Source organism: Rhinopithecus bieti, unplaced genomic scaffold, assembly GCF_001698545.2.
Source record: "Rhinopithecus bieti isolate Rb0 unplaced genomic scaffold, ASM169854v2 scaffold_2077, whole genome shotgun sequence".
NCBI lineage: Eukaryota > Metazoa > Chordata > Mammalia > Primates > Cercopithecidae > Rhinopithecus > Rhinopithecus bieti.
The window spans coordinates 3,975,915-3,980,401 of NW_016803882.1; the positions used below are offsets into that span (position 1 = coordinate 3,975,915).

The window sequence follows — 4,487 nt, forward strand, 5'->3', positions numbered from 1 at the left end:
CTGGTGTGCCTGTATGCTTACAGCGCAGTATTGGGGTGGGAGTTACCCGATTTTCCAGGTGTTGTGTGTCTCAGTTCCCCTGGCTAGGAAAACGGATCCCCTTCCCCCTTGCGCTTCCAGGTGAGGCGATGCCTCGCCCTGCTTCAGCTCTCGCTGGTCAGGCTGCAGCAGCTGACCAGCACCGATTGTCCGGCACTCCCTAGTGAGATGACCCCAGTACCTCAGTTGAAAATGCAGAAATCACCGGTCTTCTGTGTCACTCGCGCTGGGAGTTGGAGACTGGAGATGTTCCTATTCGGCCATCTTGCTCCGCCCGCCCCCCCAGAATTGTTATACCTTACACAGGCATTTATTTTGAGTGGAGTTTTGGTAGTCAATCAGTTGCCTGAATCTGGGCTAAATATATGTATTTTTAAATCATCTGCATTTGTTAAATTTCATTATCTCTACCTCATAATTTAAACATTCCTATGAATACAAGCAGATAATTAAAGATTGTTTGCAACTGGAAAACGTAATTTTAACACTCTCTTCCTACCCCATTTTAAATATGATGAAACTTGAGTTCAAAGAATTACATACTTAAGGTCACACATGAGTAACAGTTATAGCATGTTGTCACTTGAGAGATATCTATGTTAAAATGGTAGCACACCAGTTATACCTGATCCACCATCTTTAAATTTCCTTTAAAAGACCATAAAAACACATACAAAAAATATAATTAAAAAATACGAATAGAAATTGTAAAACATTAGACAAAGAAATGCCCTAGACTTTTCTTTACCTATGCAGATAGACCAGATGAAGATAAGAAAATATTTGGTTTTTCCTCTCTGTTCAACGTAACTGTATTAACAAAAGGAGCATCAGTGTCTAAAAATATTCTTTTTTTTTTATTTTTTTATTATTATACTTTAAGTTCTAGGGCACATGTGCATAACATGCAGGTTTGTTACCCAGCAATAAAATTATCAATAAAAAGGTTGAAGGCAGTAAAAAATAAATAATTAATGAGATGCCTGAATGCAGAGCATAGGGAGAGAAAATGTTAATTGTGACAGAGAAGTTGTTGACATGGAAATTAGAGGATGGATAGTTTACCTGTATAAGAAATCAAAACAGGCTGGGCTTGGTGGCTCATGCCTATAATCCCAGTGGTTTGGGAGACTGAGGTGGGAGGATCACATGAGCCCAGGATGTCAAGGCTGTAGTGAGCTATGTTCACACCACTGCATTCTAGCCTGGGTGACAGAGCAAGACACTTATGTGTGTCTCAGAAAAAGAAAAATGAAAACAAAGAGAGCAAAGAAAATCACATTTTTCAAGTCCTGAGCAGTGTAACTGAAGTAAAAGATATAGTGACTGAAATTATAATTTGCCTATAAAATAATTGACTACCTGGACATGCAAACACACACACACGTACACTAAAAATCTCCTAGAATGCCTAAGAAACCAGTGCACTTTACTGCAATTACAAAGATAAGGAAGGTGTGATCTTTATTAGTATAATAATAACCAGTTAGAAAGCACAATGGAAAAGTATTCCAGTACCAGTGGTGTTGGGGAACTGCTCACATATTCAAGAGAAATGCACAGATACCAAAGCAGAAAGGACAATAAACAAGAGTCCTCATGGTCAAAAGATTAGAAGATGCAGCTTTCAATGGGAGGAGCAGGTTTTGGACCACACTGCAGCACTTTTCTTCTTTCTGTGCTGCCTTGAAGGAAGGCAGTGGTAATACTAATCACTAACACTTAATGGTTCTTATGAGGTGGACACTGTTGTAAATGCTATATACATATTAATACACTTAGCCTTACTGTAGACTTAACCCTGTAAGTTTAAGAAGCTGGATGAGCCCTACACAGGTTTAACCAAAGAAATCCAAATCAAGACACAATGTAATTAAACTTCTGAAATCTAAAGACAAAGAAAAAATACAGAAAGCAACCAGAGAAAAATGATCTTAGATTTCCCTTACCTACAGGGAAAAAAGGACTATTTGTACGACAGCAGATTAATACTCATATTATCTTCATTTTGTAGGTGAATAAACTGACACTGGAACATTCAGGAACTTCTTCGTGGTCATGGTCACCCAGCTAGAGTGTGGAAGCCAGGCTGTCTGATTTCACGATTTGTGTTCTTAATCCTATGCATAAGGAAGCCATAATGAGGCAACCACTATTTTTAAGATTCACAGATGTTCGGGCCCAATTCACCAGAATGCCAAGTTATACAGGGTTGTGGAATCAAAACTGCAATTAGTAATAAAATGTGATGCTCTCTGGAACGTTTTTCATACATATATATGCTTATTGGGACTCTCCCTGAAGGTTAAGAGAAATTGAGAAATGATGGAGAATTTAAGTGTTTTAGATCCTACATACATTAGACTTAAAAATAGTAACTATATACATGAGTATTTATAAACTTAAGAATGAACATAACATGAACCATGTGGCACCTATAAAATGAAAATAAAATACCTACAAACCAACTGAGAGCAATAAAAGAAGCTTTAAGGACTTTCACTTCAGGAAGTCTGAATTAGATGCGCTCCTTCCCATTCCTCCCCCTAATTACAACAAGCTTGGATGTTACATACAGAACAAACAGAAGGAGCCTCTGAAAGATGAAGAGAAGGCAAGTAAGCTACAGACTTCACAACGTAAGGAATAATATGGTGGTGAGTTACATTTGTGATTTTTTTTTTTGTCTCATATCCCATAATATCTCATATCTCATAATCAGTTAGAAAGCACAGTGAAAAAGTATTCCAAGGCCAATGGTGTTAGAGAACTGCTCACAAATTCAACAGAAATGCACAGATACCAAAGCAGAAAGGACAATAAACAAGAGTGGTCATGGTCAAAAGATTAGAAGATGCAGCTTTCAATGGGAAGGGCAGGTTCTGGACCACACTGCAGTGCTTTTCTGCTTTCTGTGCTTTCCCACTCTAGAAGCTGAAGAAGTTAACAACCCCAAAATGTCAATATATGTAGACCAAAAACCAGCCCCAATAAAAGTCTGCTCTCTCTAGCCAAAGGACTACAGTAGGGCAGCCCAGCAAGACAGAAAACCTTCAGACAACCTACCCTAGTCAAACACTACCAAAAAAAGTAAAAGTGAGCCACCACCCAGTCCACATCAGTGAAACTAAGTGGCAAGTCTAGACTTTCACCTCAAGAGGTTGCAACAAGCTACTCCAATACCCCCGCCAGAATAGTGTCACAGAAGGCTAAGTAAGGACCTGTGTTGTTGATTCCCCTCCAGAAGTAAAGAGTCCATACCTGCTATTTTAAGAGAGACCACATGGAAAGCCTAGATTTCAACACCTACCCAGCAGTAATGCTGTATTCCTTCCCTTCTTTACTGTTTGGTATCAAAGCAGCTCATTGCAGAGTCAGATGTTTGGCATTACTCTTCAGTAATGAGGCCACCTCCACCATGGTGGTAGTGGAGACCATGTGAGGACCAGGACTTGTACCCTGCCCAGAAGTAATGAGTAGACCCCTCTACAGGAAGGCTGAGGGGGAACCTAAATTTCTACCTCTCTCTTGCAATAATAAAGTAGGGACTCACTTCCCCCTGCTGAGCAATGTCAGAAAAGCCAGCTGAAGTAAAAGCTTATTTCTTTCTTTCTTTACGTATATATGTTTTTGGAGACCAAGTCTTATTCTGTCACCCAGACTGGAGCACAGTGGAATAATCAGGGCTTACTGCAGCCTCAACCTCCTGGGCTCAAGCAGTCCTTCCACCTCAGCCTCCCGAGTAGCTAGGACCACAGGTATGCACCACCACACGTTGTTAACATTAACATTTTTTCTAGAGATGGGGTCTTCCTATGTTGCCCAGGCTGGTCTGAAACTCCTGGGCTCAAGTGATCCTCCCACCTTGACCTCCCAGAGGGCTGGGATTATAGGTATGAGTCATCACTCCAGGCTGAAGCTTTATATAATAACCAGAGTCTCATATTACAAAATGTCAAAGATTCAGTCGAAAGTTACTTGTTATGAATGGACAAGATCTCAAACTGAATGACAGAAGACAATAGATGCTAACACTGAGATGACAAAGTTGTTAGAATCATCTGACAAATATTTTAAAGCAGCTATAATAAAAATGCTACTGCAAGTGACTTTAAACATGCTTGAGGCAAATGAAAAAATGCTACAAAGCTACAAATATATTTATTTCAGAAAAGAAATAAAATATATAAAGAAGAATCAAAGAGAAATTATAGAACCAAACGATACCATAACTGAAATGCAAAGCTCTATGGATGAACTCAACAACAGAATGGAAAAGACAGAGGAAAGAAGTAGTTTAGAGGAAATTAGAACAGACTAGAAAAATGAACAAGACCCTGTGATAAAGAGCAAATATTTATGTTATTGGATTCCAGGAAAGAGAAGAGAATGAAAAAGTACTTAAATAATGGCTTAAGAATTTCTCACATTTTGCAAAGATTTAAACC

The 4,487-nt window shown here is 39.1% G+C and overlaps 1 long non-coding RNA gene across 1 annotated transcript in view; it reads left to right on the top strand.

Moving 5' to 3' along the window:
* Positions 1 to 2,541, top strand: part of LOC108518520 (uncharacterized) — a 7,286-nt gene extending 4,745 nt beyond the window's left edge. Inside the window, exon 3 of the long non-coding RNA XR_001882383.1 lies at positions 2,054 to 2,541. This is a non-coding gene — a long non-coding RNA (uncharacterized LOC108518520). The remainder of the gene's footprint in view (positions 1 to 2,053) is intronic.
* The last annotated feature ends 1,946 nt before the right edge of the window (positions 2,542 to 4,487 follow it).